The sequence below is a fragment of the Diabrotica virgifera genome, chromosome 5 (genome assembly GCF_917563875.1).
Source record: "Diabrotica virgifera virgifera chromosome 5, PGI_DIABVI_V3a".
In the NCBI taxonomy this organism is placed as follows: Eukaryota; Metazoa; Arthropoda; class Insecta; order Coleoptera; family Chrysomelidae; genus Diabrotica; species Diabrotica virgifera.
Genome location: NC_065447.1, coordinates 185,075,053 through 185,094,869, shown reverse-complemented (window position 1 = coordinate 185,094,869; position 19,817 = coordinate 185,075,053). Strand labels below are relative to the sequence as shown.

The following is a 19,817-nucleotide window of genomic DNA, read 5'->3' as shown; positions in this document are numbered from 1 at the left end:
GCTCAGAATAGATCTAAGTTTCATAAATGCTCCTCTCGCAATTTCTATACGAGTTTTAATTTCTTCATCCGGATTTAGTGTCTCGTTTATCCAACATCCTAGGTATTTAAAATGGTTAACTTTTGTTATTGATTCATCACTGACAATTAGTTGCATAGGTTGCATCACCTCTATTATTGAACGCTTATTCTGAAGAGGTAATGCGAGAAACTCTGGAGGATGAAACAGTCGGAGTAAGAGTAAATGGAGTCTTAGTTAACAACATCAGATATGCAGATAATACAGTAATAATAGCCGATAGTTTACAAGATCTGCAAAGACTCATGAATAAAATAGTAAGGTGTAGTAGGGAGTACGGACTCTCTCTCAATATCAAAAAGACGAAGTTTATGAAAATTAGTAAAAACAACCATAATACTAACGAAATCTTGATAGTAGAGGGCCAGCAGATCGAAAGAGTAAAAAAGTACACTTACCTAGGAACACTTATAACAGAAAATAATAACTACACTGCAGAAATAAAAGTCAGAATCGAAAAAGCACGTTCTAATTTTATAAAAATGAAAAAGGTCCTATGTAGCAAAGATTTAACATTAGCTCTTAAAGTACGCCTAACAAAATGTTACGTCTACAGTGTTCTATATTATGGAGTGGAATCATGGACGTTAAATGTAGAGACAATGAGACGACTTAACGCCTTTGAAATGTGGACCCATAGAAGAATTATGAGGGTTTCCTGGGTAGATAGAGTTACAGACAATGAAGTACTGAGAAGAATAGGCAAAGAGAAGGAAGTTGAACTTACAATTAAAGAAAAGAAGGTACAGTATCTCGGACATGTGATGCGGGGCGAGAAGTATGGCATCCTACGACTCATAATGCAGGGAAAGATAGATGGCAGAAGAAGCATCGGAAGAAGACGAATTTCATGGTTGAAGAACCTGAGAGAATGGTTTGAATGCAGCTCAAAACAACTATTTAGAGCTACTGCCTCAAAAATTAAAATAGCTATGATGATTGCCAACCTCCGTAGCGGAGATGGCACCTGAAGAAGAAGAAGTTGCAGATTTAAGTTGTAGAGGGAGATGGTTGTACAGTTTTTTTGCGAAATATGATATAGATTTCTTTACTAATTCAGAGGACGGCGCGCGGCGTCGGTAAATAGACGTCAAAGGAAGAATTTCTCGTGAAATAATCGTTATTCGGTCTTGCTGGAAAGACATGTAGATGTTTACGAATTAAGCAAACACTTTCTAAAGTATATAAAGAAGGAAGTGATCTTTGAAGTAGCTTCTGCAATGTGTTATTCTTCTGAATCCAAACAGATATCGTATTGCTCTTTTTTGTAATTTGAAAATAACATCGGATTGGGCAACTGTACCAGAACCCCAAAAAGGAAGTATATTGAAGATGCGACTCGATCAAAAATATAACGATTAGGATACCTTGGCTCCTACATAACGGAAAATGGGACAGCAGATCCAGAAATTTCCCACAGGATACAGGCTGGTCGGAAGCCAAAAGCAAAATTGTGGTACGACTGGGAAAGAACGTAATAGGAAAAACATTGTTTGGTGGAATGATGAAGCGAACAGAAAGTTAAAGAGAAGAAAGAGGCTAGAAAAAGGTATGACAGGAATGGAACTGGAAGCGAATGAGCGGGGTACCCTGTAATCAAAAAATTAGGGAATGATTGAAAGGAAAGTAATACAACAGTGTTGAGACCTGCGGCGATACCCGGTGGTAAGCGGTGACCTATAAAGAAGATTCAGGAAAAAAGATGGAGGTAGCAGAAATTAAAATCTTACGGCGCATGCTGGGTATGACTAGAAGGAACAGTGTAGAAAGAGCCGGGGTGACTATCATCATCATTTTCTTTGCCTTATCCCTATGCGGGGTCGGCTTCCCTAATTGCATTTCTCCACACAATTCTATCTTGGGTCTTATCAATGTTAATCCCCTTTAGCAACATGTCCTGCCTTATCGTCTCCCTCCAGGTCTTCTTTGGTCTTTCTCTCCTACTCCTTACAGGAATCTGCACTTCAGCTATTCTTCGTATTGGGTGATTAACGTCTCGACGTTGAACATGACCAAACCATCTTAACCTATGCTATCTCATTTTGGCATCAATTGGTGCCACACCTAGACTTCCCCTAATATACTCATTCCTAATTTTATCCTTCTTTGTCACTCCACTCATTCATCTAAGCATTCTCATTTCCGTCACATGCATTCGTTGTTCCTCTATTTTTTCACTGCTTAACATTCAGTTCCGTACATCATAGCCGGTCTTATGGCTGTTTTATAGAATTTTCCCTTCAGCTTCATTGGAATTTTTCTGTCACACAACGCACCACTCGCTTCTTTTCTGTCACACAACGCACCACTCGCTTCTTTCCACTTCATCCATCCAGCCCTAATTCTACTGCATGCATCTCCATCTATTTCTCCATTACTCTGTAATACCGATCCTAGGTACTTAAAACTATTGCTTTTCACAATCATTTCACCATCCAAAGATACCATTTTATTTGTAGTAACTCCATCTTTAAATGAACATTCCAAATACTCTGTTTTTGTCCTACTAAATTTTAAACCTTTTTTCTCCAGAGCTTGTCTCCACTGTTCCAGCTTTTGTTCCAAGTCTCTTTAACTATTTCCTACTAACACTACATCATCAGCATACATTAGGCACCATGGAATGCTCTGTAGTTTCGCTGTTATCTGGTCCAAAATTAATGAGAATAAATAAGGACTAAGCACCGAGCCTTGGTGCAATCCTACTTTCATCTGAAATTTATCAGTCTCTCCCACACCTGTCCTGACACTAGTCGTTACTCCCTCATACATATCTCTCACAATCTTTACATATTCGCCAGGGACTCCTTTCTTATTGAGTGCCCACCACAGAATCTCTCGAGGAACTCTATCATATGCTTTCTCAAGATCAATGAATACCATATGAGCGTTGGTCTCTTTATTCCTGTGTTTTTCCATCAGTTGCCTTACAATGAAAATTGCATCTGTTGTTGATCTGCCCTGCATAAAGCCAAATTGATTATCGGATATTTCGGTTTCTTTACGTATCCGTCTATCAATTACTCCCTCCCATATTTTCATGGTGTGGCTAAGTAGTTTTATAGCCCTCTAGTTTGTACATTATTGTATGTCTCTCTTGTTTTTGTAGACAGGTACTAATATACTGCTTCTCCATTCGTCTGGCATTTGTCCAACTTCCATAATTCTATTAAATAGACCTGCTAGCCAACTTATTCCTGTCTCTCCCAATGCTCTCCATACTTCCCCAGGAATATCATCTAGTCCGACTGCTTTTCCTTTCTTTATTTTTTGAAGCGCTTGAGCCACTTCATCGTTTGTTATTCTGGTAACCATTGCTGTTACTGTCTCCGTTAACTCCACAGGCTGTCCGTCAAATTCTTCATTTAATAAACTGTCAAAATACTTTCTCCATCTCTTTTTGACATGCTTTTCGTGAATTAGTATTTTGTTATTTTCATCTCGGATACATCTAATCTGATTAAAATCTCTTGCTTTCTTTGCTCTCTGTTTGGCTATTTTATATATCTTTGCTTCTCCTTCCCTGGTATCAAGTTGGTCGTATAGGTTTGAATACGCTTCTGCTTTAGCTTTTGCTACTGCTACTTTCGCTTCCTTTTTGGCGACCTTATAGTTTTGAAGATCTATGTCCGATCTGGTTTCTTGACACTTTTTATATAATTTTCCCTTCTCTTTTATTTTTCCTTGTACTTCATTTGACCACCACCAAGTCTCTTTATCCTCAAACTTCTTTCCTGACGTTTTCTCAAGTATTTAAATAGCCGTCTCTCTTATAATATTGGTCATATTTCTCAAAATTGTATTAGGGCTTCCTTTCATGTTCCAACTTTTTTTTTCTACTATTCTTTCCCTAAGTAGACCTTCTTTCTAATATTTTAGCATCAACCACTTGATTTTTTGTGGTCCTCTCCGATATTTTTGTTTAGTTTCGCTTTTTACTTCGATGTCCAGAACACGCAGCTTATGTTGTTGGCTTACTGTCTCACTCACTAGTACCTTGCAGTCCTTGCATTCTTCTTTCCTTATCATGAAGTAGTCTATTTGGGATTGATGTTGTCCACTTTTGTAGGTAATAAGCTGAGTTTCTCTATTTTTAAAGAATGTGTTAACAATCGCCATATCCAATGCTGTTGCTAATTCAAGCATGTCATCTCCAGCTTCATTTCTAGTTCCAAAGCCTAATCCTCCATGTATTGTTTCATATCCTGTCTTGGCTTGGCCCACATGTGCGTTGAAATCACCTCCTATTATAACTTTCTCCTCTGCTGGAATATCACTCAGTACGTCTCCTAATTGGTCATATCATAGAAAGCACTTCTTTCATTCTCACCCAGACCTGTTTGAGGAGCATACACACACACACACACACACACACACACACACACACACACACACACACACACACACACACACACACACACACACACACACACACACACACACACACACACACACACACACACACACACACACACACACACACACACACACACACACACACACACACACACACACACACACACACACACACACACACACACACACACACACACACACACACACACACACACACACACACACACACACACACACACACACACACACACACACACACACACACACACACACACACACACACACACACACACACACACACACACACACACACACACACACACACACACACACACACACACACACACACACACACACACACACACACACACACACACACACACACACACACACACACACACACACACACACACACACACACACACACACACACACACACACACACACACACACACACACACACACACACACACACACACACACACACACACACACACACACACACACACACACACACACACACACACACACACACACACACACACACACACACACACACACACACACACACACACACACACACACACACACACACACACACACACACACACACACACACACACACACACACACACACACACACACACACACACACACACACACACACACACACACACACACACACACACACACACACACACACACACACACACACACACACACACACACACACACACACACACACACACACACACACACACACACACACACACACACACACACACACACACACACACACACACACACACACACACACACACACACACACACACACACACACACACACACACACACACACACACACACACACACACACACACACACACACACACACACACACACACACACACACACACACACACACACACACACACACACACACACACACACACACACACACACACACACACACACACACACACACACACACACACACACACACACACACACACACACACACACACACACACACACACACACACACACACACACACACACACACACACACACACACACACACACACACACACACACACACACACACACACACACACACACACACACACACACACACACACACACACACACACACACACACACACACACACACACACACACACACACACACACACACACACACACACACACACACACACACACACACACACACACACACACACACACACACACACACACACACACACACACACACACACACACACACACACACACACACACACACACACACACACACACACACACACACACACACACACACACACACACACACACACACACACACACACACACACACACACACACACACACACACACACACACACACACACACACACACACACTATATTCAATACCTCTTTATCAATTACTAATTTCACTGACATCATTCTATCACTCGTTCTTACAACTTCTACTACGTTACCTTTCATTTCACTATCAGCAATTATACCAACTCCATTTCTAGTGTTACTACTCCATACATACCACAATTTGTATCCTTCAACTAGTTCTTTCGCCCTTTGTCCTTTCCACCTAGTTTCTTGAATAGATAAGTTCTTTCGCCCTTTGTCCTTTCCACCTAGTTTCTTGAATAGATAAAGTTTTTTTTCTTTGAGGATATTGTCTCAAATACTATATTCTCAAAAAAAAAAAAATTAAGGAACACAGATTGCAATAGTTTTGGCACGGTAAACGTAGGAATAAAAACTATGTGAAACGAAGGATAGAACTTTTAGAAGTTAATGGAAGGAGACATAGAGGGAAACCTAGGAGAAGATGGAAGGACTGTGTGGCGGAAGACTTGAGAGAGGAAGGCTTAGGTGAAGAAGACACAATGGACAGAAATGGGAGATAATGGTAAGGACCTTTAATATAGTGATTTCTCAGTGTATGCTAAATATGAATGCTCTTGACTTATTTAGTTCTTCCGCTTTTGAAGCCAATTTTTTAACAAGTGAAGAATTATTTATTCCGGTAATCAGTTGTTTCATCATCATCATCACGTAGCGCTACATCTTGACTGTACAACTTTTTTCCAATTTGTTCGGTCTACCATTAGCCTAGGGTCAAATGCAATGTTGATTTTCCGGAGATCTGCTTCGATGTTATCTCTCCATCGCATTCTGGGACGTCCGAGTGGTATTTTTCTTGTAGGGATCTCCTCCCATACTAGTCTTACAAGTCTCTGTGCACGTGGGCTGCCCATCTTAGTCGCTGTGATTTAATTTATTGGACAATATCGGTGTCATTGTAGGGTACTTTTAATTCGATATTGGTTCTGATCCTATTCTGGAGTGTGTTTATCGTCGTGAGGTCCAAAAATGTTTCTAAGTATTTTTCGTTCAAAACATCTGAGCTTTTCTTCGTTTGCTTTGGTCATGGTCCACGTTTCGCATCCATATATTAGTACAGGTCTGACGATGGATTTATAGATTTTGATCTTGGAGCTTCTTGTAAGATTTTTTGATTTTATAAGCTTATCCAGTGCGAATAGACAGCGATTTGCCGATTGGATTCTGTCTTTTATTTCTTCAGTACCATCGTTGTCAGCTGTGATTACGGCCTCCAGATACTTAAAACGTTGTATTTTTTCGAAATTGAAGGTGCTGACCGTAACATTTTGTCCTATCCTGTCTTCTCGTGTCGTTCTACTTATACACATATATTTCGTCTTCTCTTCATTAATCTTCAGCCCTACTTCACTTGTTGCTTCTTCCACCTTGTTGAAAATGTCTTTTATGGATAGGATAGAGTGTCCAACGAGATCAATGTCATCTGCGTATGCTACTAACAGCTTGGGACCTTGAACCGATAGCAGTTTTGTTTTTATTTCGGCCGACCTCATGGCTTTCTCTAATACAAGGTTAAAAAGTAGTGGAGATAACCCATCACCTTGTTTGAGTCCACTGTGGATTTCAAAGCTGCCAGACAGTTTATTTTTTACACGTACTTTAGATATTCCACCCTCCATACAGACTTTAGTCATCCGAATGAGTTTCTTTGGTATTGGGAACTCCGCCATGGCATTCCATACTTGGCTTCTTTCTACGCTATCATATGCGTATCGAAAGTCTATAAAGAGATTGTGTATGGGCCTGTTATACTCCCAACCCTTTTTTAAAGTCTTTGCTTCATCAGTCGCTTGAAAGCAATCAGTTGCTTGAAAGTCGTGAAATGCGAAGAACCGCTGACTTACAAGTTTCTAGAAGGAGTAAGAAAAAAATTTAAGTGGGAACTCAAAAGACATGTTTGTGGATGGAACTAATATTAGTATGGCCTAGGACAAGAGTTCCCAACCTTCTAGCAATTGAGTACCACCTGAAATATTTTGAAGATTTTGGCGTACCATCAAACACACCGGGGGGAGGCATGGAATGGAAGGAAGCCCCCCAAGATCCTAATTTTTTTAAAACAATTAAAATAAAACAATTGTGCACATTACAGTTTATTAGTCATAGTCATAGCTATACAAAAACATAGTGCAATGTTATACCATTGGTATAAACGATCAACCGAAAAAAAGGTACAAATCAACAAAAATCAACATTAGCCATTGTGTATCGAGATTGATGCGAAGCTTGTTGCAATTTGTCTGTGATTAAAGTGTTAATTGCAGGAGTAATTAAACTTAATTTTATTCTTATGTCCTATTTAATACTTATTACTCTGTTTCTATATTTATGTTTTATATACAACAGTTCAGAAAAATCAGTCTCACATAAGTAACTAGTGACAAATGGCATCAAAAACAGCTTAGCTTGCCGAAAGAGCATTGGATAAGTACTCGGATTTACACCAGATCTAGACATCAATTAAAGATTTCTCTTTAACTGTCTTTCATAGAACTGTCTTCTGTTAGATCGATGAACGTTTTCTGTAATTCCAACTCATTATGGCGACGTTCCTGCAAAAGAATTTCTGATCCAGTCAAGTTTGGAATAATGTTTCGGAACAAGTAACACATTGAGGAATAATATTGTCACTATTTTCTGTGCCTATCCTCACTATAAAACCGTACTGTAAGTAGCTTTCGTGGTAATTCCGATTGGTCTGCGGTTTAGCTTTGAAGTCTCTATCCTTTGAAGTCTCAGGGTTCACCAAAAACCGTGACCCGTCAAAATGGCCCGGTCAAAACGGTTTACTGTAAAGAGACCGAAATCATTAGACCGAAAGCAGTAGACCGAACTCATTAGACCAAAAAGCACTTTACCGAAACCTCACTAGACCGAACAGAAGAAGACCGAAAAGCAGTTCTTTTTACTTGTCGCAGTAAAAGAGATAAGACTAATGTAATTACAACTAAATGTTATTTGGATGGTTATTATAAACAGTTAAAATGGTGTTAACGTCACTCTACCCTTAATTTATTTTTATCGTCACTAATTTGTTTAACGGATGAAAATTATTTCATATCAGAATTTACAGAGTAACAATTTACACAGTCTATATAAAAGGTGTCCCAAAAGCAGTGGAACGGTCGAATATTTCGCGAACTAAACATCGGATCGAAAAACTGAAAAATACGTTTTCAATCATTTTCAAAAATCTATCCAATGACGCCAAACACCTACCCCCACTACACCCCCAGGGGGTGGGGTGGGGGTAACTTTAAAATGTTAAATGGAAACCCCCAGTTTTTCTTGCAGATTGTAATTCGTTACGTAAAAGTAAATAGCTTTTATTCAAGACATTTTTTCGAACTGTGGATAGATGGCGCTATAATTGGGAAAAACGATTTATCCTGATACCATAGGTAAATTATAGAAACGATCTAGTATGTCACGAAATGCACTTCCAAATGAGAAACTAAAAAACAGATTTTTAATCTTTTTTGAAAACCTTTCGAATAACACCAAACGTGACCCTCCAACCCACCCCCTGGAGATGGGGTGGGGGTAATTTTAAAATTTTAAATAGCAACCCCCACTTTTTATCACAGATTCGGATCCGCCATGAAAAATTAAGCAACATTTATTCGAAACATTTTTTAGAATTGTTAATAGATGGCGCTTTAATTGGAAAAATACGATTTATTAGCGCCATCTATCAAAAATCCGAATCTGCAATAAAAAGTGGGGGTTGCTGTTTAATATTTTAAAGTTACCCCCCACCCCACCTCCAGGGGATGGGTTGGAGGGTCATGTTTGGTGTTATTCGATAGGTTTTCGAAAAAGATTAAAAATCTGTTTTTGGGTTTCTCATTTGGAAGTGTATTTCGTGAGATATTAGACCGTTTCTATAATTTACCTATGGTATCAGGATAAATCGTTTTTCCCAATTATAGCGCCATCTATCCACAGTTCGAAAAAATGTCTTAAATAAAAGTTGCCTACTTTTACGTAACGAATCCCAATTTGCAAGAAAAACTGGGGGTTTCTATTTGAGATTTTTTAAAGTTACCCCCCCCCCCCACTTCCAGGGGGTGTAGTGGGGATTGGTGTTTGGTGTCATTGGATAGATTTTTGAAAATGATTGAACACGTATTTTTCAGTTTTTTGATCCGATGTTTATTTCGGGAAATATTCGACCATTCCGCTACTTTTGGGACACCCTATATAAAATATTACAAAAAAAATACAATAAACAAAAAGACAGATATACAAAATCTTAACATACTTTACTGCAAACTTTTTAAATTTATTTACCATTTCGGTCTAATGCTGTTCGGTCTAGTGAGGTTTCGGCAAAGTGCTTTTCGGTCTAATGAGTTCGGTCTACTGCTTTCGGTCTAATGATTTCGGTCTAATTGTCGTGTACCGGTCAAAACAGCCCCGTCAAAAAAGCCCCGTCAAAACAGCCCGGATACAAAATAGCCTCGACAAAATAGCCCGCAAACAGAATAGCCCCGACAAAATAGATCGCACACAAAATAGCCCCAGTCAAAACAGCCCCGGCTAAATCAGCTCCTTAGAAAACACCTCCAATAAAAATTTTTACCTTTTAACGGAGTACCATTTATTTTAAATTACTATTCTAATTGGGAAATAAGCCACATTTTAACTTAAAAAAAAATATTTTATTAACGTTTCGACTCCCACTTCGGACGTCGTTGTCAAAATACAAAATATTAATAAATTAAACAAAAATGTTGTTGCTCAGTAAAAAAATTCTTCTAATAATTTAATTTAATCTGACTCATTCATATCGGCAATTCAGACGTACAGTATGGTGCACATGGAAGGAATAAATTCGTTATTTCGTAAACCCGCGACTTTAAGAAAAATCCTGAAATAGGTCGATTTTATTATTAAATTACGATATTCTGTTATATATGTCATACTAGTGGCGTCATCCATCTGGGCGTGATGACGTAATCGATGATTTTTTTAAATGAGAATAGGGGTCGTGTGCTAGCTCATTTGAAAGGATATTTAATTCTCTATTTAGTAATATAACCAATTACATAATTATTTATACAAGGTGTCCAAAAACGTTTTTTTAATTTAAATTATTTGACAAAAAAAAAAGAGAAGAATGTATGTAATTTATTTAATTTAAAATGCATTTTACTGTTACCCGAAAACAGAAAAAAATGTTTATATCACAAATACACATTGATTTTCGCTTAAATTAAATGTTTAAATTTCCAAGAGGCAGAGAAGGCAGGACTCGAGTTCTCTGAAAAGACCATTTTTATTTAATGTGGTTAAGATAAACATCTGAATAGAGGATAACTACCATTTCCAAAAAAATGTATTTTTAAGGGATTATTTCATGTTGAATTCTGAAGGGAGCTTTTTTGTCGGGACTATTTTGTCGGGGCTATTTTGTCGGCGGGCTATTATTCCGCGGCTATTTTGTCTGCAGGCTATTTTGTCGGAGCTATTTTGTGTGCGGGATATTATGTCGGGGCTATTTTGTCGGAGCTTTTTCGACGGGGCTATTTTGACGGAGAACCACCAAAAACGACCCGACAGACTGCACTGACACTTCCGCAGACAGAGGCCCAGCGTAATCGCTTGCTTCACCCACGCGACGCGTACCACCTGAAATCTTCCCGCGTACTACCAGTGCAGTGGTACGCGTACCACCGGTTGGGAACCCCTGGCCTAGGATATAAACCTATCAGCAAACAAAGTTAGGAACGCCGATTCCGCATAAATAAAGTCAAAGAGAATATTGGTAATGACTTTACTGAATAGTCCAATATTAGGAAATATGTGAAAATCAATATTTTTGCACCAACATCCATAATTTATTCTCTGTTCGCCGGTGTAAAATTAAAAATAACAGACTTTTTCAATTGGCTCTCGAAAAGGAGAGATTAGTTCCTAAAAAGTTAATTAAATCGCATATCAGCTACCTGTATCGCTTTAAAATTACGATGCCGTTGTGTGGAGAGAGAGCAGCCAGCCGGCGTTGGGACGCTCGACGTCGGTTTGTGCGCATCCGACGTCGACGGTCTAAAAGTTCTTCATTGGCGAAGTGACCGACGCACTGACAAGTCTTCGGCACCAAAGAACGAACAGTCAGTTTATCGCGAGCTTGTTCAGAGTGTAGTTGTGATACTGTGATTAATATTGAGAGGACAACGTGTTCGTTGGTCGCAGGAGAATGTTTAATTTCCTCTGTTAAAATGTGAATGGCCTTTCTCAAGGGTAAGTTTTTACACATTGGTATGAGATATTGTCACGTAATACTACTGAAACGAGTTTTACTGCCTTACTTGTTTGTAAATATAAGAAAGACCGTCTTGGCCAAAACATTGCCAACTTGTAACAACATAATTGAGTAAAAAATGCAATTTTCTTCTTTAAACATCACATTGACGTTTTTAAACAACAAAAAGCTTTTATTTTTAAGATAATACCGGAATTTTTTTATATAGTAAACATGTTTCAGTGAATTACTTGTAGAAGTAGTTTTTGACTTTTTCGAGTAAAACTTCTGAAAATGTAATTAATTTTTTCTGTAAAGGATTGTACGAATAGAATAGGAGATAATATCTCCTTATAAAGGAGATTTGTAAGAAATTGAAAAAGCACAAATAAAAAATTGATTGTATTTTTCATTGAAATCACTAAATACAATGTAGCATATGAAATAAAAGTTTCAAAGATATCTTGAGAAAAAAGAGTAAATAAAATTTAGTTTTTTGAGGGCAGGGGCGTCATTTGACAGGGTCAGGGGGCATTTGCTCCCCCCTGACCTGAACATGACTCAAATTTACAAAAAATACATTAATTTTATTATTATAATAATAATGCTTGTCCTCTCCCCAATCAAAATTTCAAATGACGCCCCTGTTTAGGGGGAATAAAGCACAAGTGTACTTCAATATTAAGTTTATTTGACGTCTCGATTTCCACTTCGGAAATGTTTTGAGAACGATTTCCAAAGTGGAAATCGAAACGTCAAAGTAAAAGTGCAGCTTATTCCCACCAAAACTACTAAATTGCATTAAAATGCCACAAGAAAATAGCTTCAGAGCGAGAGTAAATATAATAATTATTTTGATAAAAAATTTATAAGTTATGAATAAAATCTCAAATAGCACAACATAAGCAGAAACAAGATACCGAAAAATTGATTTTGAAAACTTAACTATTTTTTCTTCAGGTGCTATTTCCCAATCGGAGGTTGTTATCATCATCACTATGTTTACTCTATCTACCGCTGCTTTGAAGAGTTTTATTGAACTGCATTTAAACCAGCCCCTTAAATTTTTCAATCATTACATTCTCCTTCCTATACTCATTCATCCTATCTTTCCCTGTATTATCGATTTCAGCATTTCATATCTCTGTCGCCTCATTACGTGTCTCAAATATTCTAGCTCTCTTAATTTTATTGTGTTTATTATTTCGCATTCTTTGCCCATTTCTTGCAATGCTTCCGTGTTCGTTTTCCTCTGTGTCCATGCTTTCCTGTAACACCAAATTTCAAATGGCTGTAGCTTATTTATGTGTTCTGGCTTCAGTGGCCACCTTTCAAGTCCATGCCCGTAGTATCGAAAGCACGTAACATATCAGAGCTCGTTCATCATCATTCTCTTTGCCTTATCCCTATACGGGATCGGCTTCCCTAATTGCATTTCTCCACACAATTCTATCTTGAGTCATATCAATGTTAATCCCCTTTACCAACATGTCCTGCCTTATCGTCTCCCCCAGGTCTTCTTTGGTCTTCCTCTCCTACTCCTTTCAGGAATCTGCACTTCAGCTATTCTTCGTATTGGGTGATTAACGTATCGACGTTGAACATGACCAAACCATCTTAACCTATGCTCTCTCATTTTGGCATCAATTGGTGCCACACCTAGACTTCCCCTAATATACTCATTTCTAATTTTATCCTTCTTTGTCACTCCACTCATCCATCTAAGCATTCTCATTTCCGCCACATGCATTCGTTGTTCCTCTTTCTTTTTCACTGCCCAACATTCAGTTCCTTACATCATAGCCGGTCTTATGGCTGTTTTATAGAATTTTCCCTTCAGCTTCATTGGAATTTTTCTGTCACACAACACACCACTCGCTTCTTTCCACATCATCCATCTAGCCCTAATTCTACTGCATGCATCTCCATCTATTTCTCCAATACTCTGTAATACCGATGCTAGGTACTTAAAACTATTGCTTTTCACATTCATTTCACCTTCCAAAGATACCATTTTATTTGTAGTAACTCCATCTTTAAATGAACATTCCAAATACTCTGTTTTTGTCCTACTAAGTTTTAAACCTTTTTCCTCCAGAGTTTGTCTCCACTGTTCCAGTTTTTGTTCTAAGTCTCTTTTACTATTTCCTACTAACACGATATCAGCAGCATACATTAAGCACCATGGAATGTTACCCTGTAGTTTCGCTGTTATCTGGTCCAAAACTAATGAGAATAAATACGGACTAAGCAATTGCCTTGGTGCAATCCTACTTTCACATGAAATTTATCAGTCTCTCCCACACCTGTTCTAACACTAGTCGTTACTCCCTCGTACATATCCCTCACAATCTTTACATATTCACCAGGGACTCCTTTCTTATTGAGTGCCCACCACAGAATCTCTCGAGGAACTCTATCATATGCTTTCTCAAGATCAATGAATACCATATGAGCGCTTGTTTCTTTACTCCTGTATTTTTCCATCAACTGCCTTATAATGAAAATTGCATCTGTTGATCTACCCTGCATAAAGCCAAATTGTTTCTCGGATATTTCGGTCTCTTCACGTATCCGTCTATCAATTACTCTTTCCCATCTTTTCATGGTGTGGCTAAGCAGTTTTATAGCCCTGTAGTTTGTACATTGTTGTATATCTCCCTTGTTTTTGTAAACAGATACCAGTATACTGCTTCTCCATTCGTCTGGCATTTGTCCAACTTCCATAATTCGATTAAATAGACCTGCTAGCCACCTTGTTCCTGTCTCTCCCAATGTTCTCCATACTTCCCCAGGAATATCATCTGGTCCTACCGCTTTTCCTTTCTGTACTTTTTGAAGCGCTTGAGCCACTTCCTCGTTTGTTATTTTGGTGACTACTGTCTCCGTTGACTCTACAGGCTGTCTGTCAAATTCTTCATTTAATAAGCTGTCAAAGTATTTTCTCCATCTCTTTTTGACATCCTTTTCGTGAACTAGTATTTTATTATTTTCATCTCTGATACATCTAATCTGATTAAAATCTTTTGCTTTCTTTGCTCTCTGTTTGGCTATTTTATATATCTCCGTTTCGCCTTCCCTGGTATCAAGTTGATCGTATAGGTTTGAATACGCTTCTGCTTTGGCTTTTGCTACTGCTTTTGCTACTGCTACATATCAGAGCTCGTTCACTCTGTTCTAATATAAGACCTTTATTGCAGAAATTGGTTTTTATTTTTACAAAGGCATTCCTTGCTATTTCTATCTTGGACCCTTATTTCTGTTGTTTGATCATAACTTTTTGAAATACAGGTTCCCAGGTATTTGTATTTATCAACCGTTGGAGTTGTTCAACAGAGTTTGTCATAATCATTGTGTCATTTCTGTATACATATATATTATGTTTTTAATAGTTCTTTCGTCAATTATTATTCCTTCATTTCAGATAGTAATGATTCCTTAAAAATGGATTTACGATATAATAGTAAAGAAGACATAATACATCCCTGCCTAACTCCTCTCCTGATCTCAATATCAAACTGGGTTAGTTATCTATTACAATTTGTGCTCTTTGATTCCAGTAAAGGTTTGTTATTATTCGAAAGTCTCTTTTGTCTATGTTTTTTGTCTTTAGAATTTGGACTAATTTTTCATGTAAAAATCAACGTACCAAACACGCACATCCACATTCATATCCGTGCATCTTTGAGCTAACACATTAAAAAAAGCAAATATCGCTTCTCTGGTTCCCAGTCCGTTTCTGAATCCAAACTGACTATCATATATTCCTTCTTCCAGTTTTTTTATTTATACGATCATGTATTATTTTCAAGAATAATTTGAGAAGGTGACTTATTAATGATATTGTTTCGTATAAATTGTAGTCTTTATCGTTTATATTTCTAGAAATAGCGTCTTGTTTTGTATATTGCGTTAAAAAAGTCTACTATATTGTCTAAGGTTTCATCATTTATGAATTTTGAGCTTTCTCTTGGGATTTGGTTTGTACTGTTTGCCATTTTTACTGTTTTTAAATTCCTCTTTTAAAATTCTAAAACCACACCATTTTCCTCCTGTACTTTTATATGTTTTTTTCTATTGTCGTTGAACAGCTTATTGGGGTATGCTGTGCATCTCTTTAATCTCTTTTTTTTGTTTATCATGTGATTATCTCTTTGTTTTTATGTTGATGTCTTTCTTACTTTAAATCATTCATTTAAATCATAATTTACTGCGTCATTCATTGTTTCTTTTTCTATCTGGTTAGGTTAGTATCTGGTTTTCATTTGATTTTGATCTATTTATCTCTTTATTAATAATCACTTTGTATTCGTTTCAGTATTTTCCTAGCCCTATAATAGAAATTGCATCCATTGTTTATATGCCTTTCATAAATCCAAATACATTTTCAATAGGTATATATTCAGATATTTATGTAAGTAGGTACTATACATTGTTTTTCCATTTGTATATATTGTTTTTCCATTTATCTGACATTTGTCCCACTTCCATTATTCTAATAAATCAAATTGTTAACTACTTTATTCCTATATCTCCTAACGCGGTTCATACTCATTAAGGATATAGTCTGGTCTAACTACTTCATCTCTCTTTACTTTTCGCTTATTCTTTTGGTGACCATTGCTGTTACTATCGGCATTAATTTAACTGGGTTCTGTCAAATTCTTTGTTCAATAAATTTTAAAAGTATTTTTTTCATCTCTTTTTAAATCTCAAATTTTTTTTCTGAGGCTTTTACAAGTAATGCAATGATTTCAATATAACTTCAATTTCCAGAAGAAATGGTATCTCTGATAACACTAGCCATATTCGCCCAAATTGTATTAGAACTCCCTTTCATGCTCCAGTCCATTTTTTCTACTATTTTTGCCCTGAATTAACCTTTTTTCTCATCTTTTGATACCCATTATTTAATTTTTTGTGGTATTCTCCGATATATTTGCTCACAGAATCACTGACAGTAATATTGCAATCTTGCAAGAAATACTCATTCCAACTTTCGAACAAACCTGTATAACAAAATTAAATATTTCTATATGTAATAATAATAATTTTGGACAATAGCAGACGATATTGGAAATCGTTTAAATATGAATAGATTTTTGATGTCAAATCTCTACAATTTTACAGGGTGTTAATATTTCTCAGAACTTAATAAAAAAAAACGTAATTACCCTTACTACCTCGTATAACATTGCAAAACCTTATATTAGAAAACCAGAACACCGAGAAGAGTTCAAACATGTAAAAATATACAAGAGGTTCTATTAAAAAAAAGATAAGTGTGGTCCACCCTGTCAATATTGGTGACCCCGTATATTTGAAAATATGTTTAAAGTACGGCCCTAATGCCTAAACTTTTACCTTAACAATTTTTTTTGTATTTCTTACGACGAATGAGTAATTGGACTTTCCCGCAGTAATGCCGTACTCCATATATACAGGGTGTAAACCCCTTATGGAATAAAATTATTTCTGTCCCTGTTTTAAAAAATTATAAAAAACCCTGATACCCGTCGATTTTAATATACAGTGAGCACGTAAAGATTGGAATACATTCATTTTTTCATGAATGAGCAATTTTGGAAACAAATTCCGGAATAGGTCGTTTTTTTTAATTACGATTTTTTGTCATATATATCATACTAGTGACGTCATCCATTTGGGCGTGATGACGTAATCGATGATTTTTTAAATGAGAATAGGAGTCGTGCCATAGCTCGTTTAAAAGCTTATTAAATTCTCTATTCAGTAATATAAACATTAACACAAAATCCAAAAAAAGTTCTTGAAATAAATAATAATTGAAACAAGAGGAAGAATGTTTGTAATTTATTTAATTCAAAATACATTTTACTGCTGTCAGAAAACATAAAAAAATATGTGTATTTGACAAATAAATAGGTACTGTTCTACTCTTAAATTCAGTGTTAAAGTTGCCACCAACCTGACTATTGGCAGTTGAACATTTAATTGAAGTTGAATTGGCAGTTGAAGGGAAACGGGCAAAATGCAAAATTTTGACGCATGTCAAAATTTTCAATGTGATTTAAAGGTAGTCATTTTTTTCGAATCCTGAGAAAACTAATATAGTTATTTTCCTAACAAGTGCAGAAAATCATTCTTTTCCGCACGCGACTGCAGTTTGCCGAACGACGCGAAGCGGGAGTTCGGCAAGCAGTCGAGTGCGGAAAAGACACTTTCTGCAAGAGTTAGGAACAATATTTTTTCTAAGAGTCTTTAAAAAATTATCAAATCTTAATCAATTAATTTAATTACTATGAAAATTCCACACCTGTAATTTTGAACCAATCAAAATACGTTATTTTGACAGATCACCATGGCAACGGAGGTATTTTATCGGAAATTTTTTGCTCGTGGGGTACCCAACAGCGAATTATAGTGGACATTTTTTGACGTTTACAATAACAGAACATTTTTGACAGACTGGTTTTTATTTGTTTACATAATTTAGTTTTGATTCATTTTCTATCACTTGTAGTTACTCAAAACTTATGTAAAATTGAAGAATATACTATTTTCTATCTTAAAATGGTATTCCCATGCAACTACAATGAGTAGAAATTACGAATTTGAAAGCCTAAATAATTGCTGACAAAGCTATGGCGCGCTATTAATCTGTTCATGCAGCTTTGGATTTTCAAATGCAAATTTGGTGTGGAATTTTCTTACCGAATACCACGCGAAGTCAAATTAATATCCGGAAATTTTTTTTTGATCATGAATATTTTTAGAAAATTTCCCTCGTCTGCGACTCGGGAAATTTTCAAAATATTCATGATCTCAAAAAAATTTCCGGAAATAATTTGACCTCTTGTGGTATTACTAGTGAAAATACATACACAAATTAATTCTTTGACAAGGTTGTCAAAACCAAACTTTCAATATAATTAGTCAGCATGACGACGATCTTGGTTTCCATGACGATGATTCAAAACGACTGTTATTGTCTACCGATTTGACTTTCGAATGTTATGTCAAAATAATTTTATTTCATCGAATTGTCGCGTTAATTTCATTAAAACAGAAACACAATAAGATATATTTTAAATAAATTAGTAAATAATATCTAAATATTAGTTTATTGCATGTATTATAATTACTTTAAGGCCATACTAACATATCTAAATTAACACGCGTGCGGAAAAGTAAAAACCGCGTGCGGAAAAGTAACACGCGTGCGGAAAAGTGAAACTTTCTAAACTAAAATGCGTGCGCGAAAGTAAACATTTTTGCACGCTCGTATAAAAAGTATTTTTTAAAAATTTAAATGCAGAATGAAAGACTACTTTATTCCCGAGGGCCGAAAGTTCCTTATAATAAATAATAGTATATTACTTTATGAGGCGGAGAAGCATGACTTTTCTTGACGCGCCCGATATTACGCGCCGAACGAAATGAGGCGCGTAATAGAGGGCAAGTCAAGAAAAGTCGCTTCTTTGCCGAATAAAGTATACTATTTTTTCTTCAAACGTAGCAATTTTCAACCATAAATAGTACAATTCATACGCTATTTTTACTCGAAATTAACTGTGACAACTATCAAAGTCGTCTAGATGTTAGAAATTAAAATAATTAAGTCGTCGGTGGGATAAACCCTCATGATTCGCCAACATCGGGAATGATTGCTGAAAGTTGTGCTCGACCATCAGTATCATCAACAATTACCAATGCGTATCAAGAGT

General features: G+C 36.7%; 1 protein-coding gene across 4 annotated transcripts in view; it reads left to right on the top strand.

Moving 5' to 3' along the window:
- The first annotated feature begins 11,871 nt into the window (after nucleotides 1–11,871).
- Nucleotides 11,872–19,817, top strand: part of LOC114327855 (LIM domain only protein 3) — a 616,892-nt gene continuing 608,946 nt past the window's right edge. For all 4 annotated transcript variants that reach the window (XM_028276570.2, XM_050651703.1, XM_028276569.2 and 1 more), the window contains exon 1: nucleotides 11,872–12,110. The gene's annotated coding sequence lies outside the window, so the exon portion shown is untranslated. The remainder of the gene's footprint in view (nucleotides 12,111–19,817) is intronic.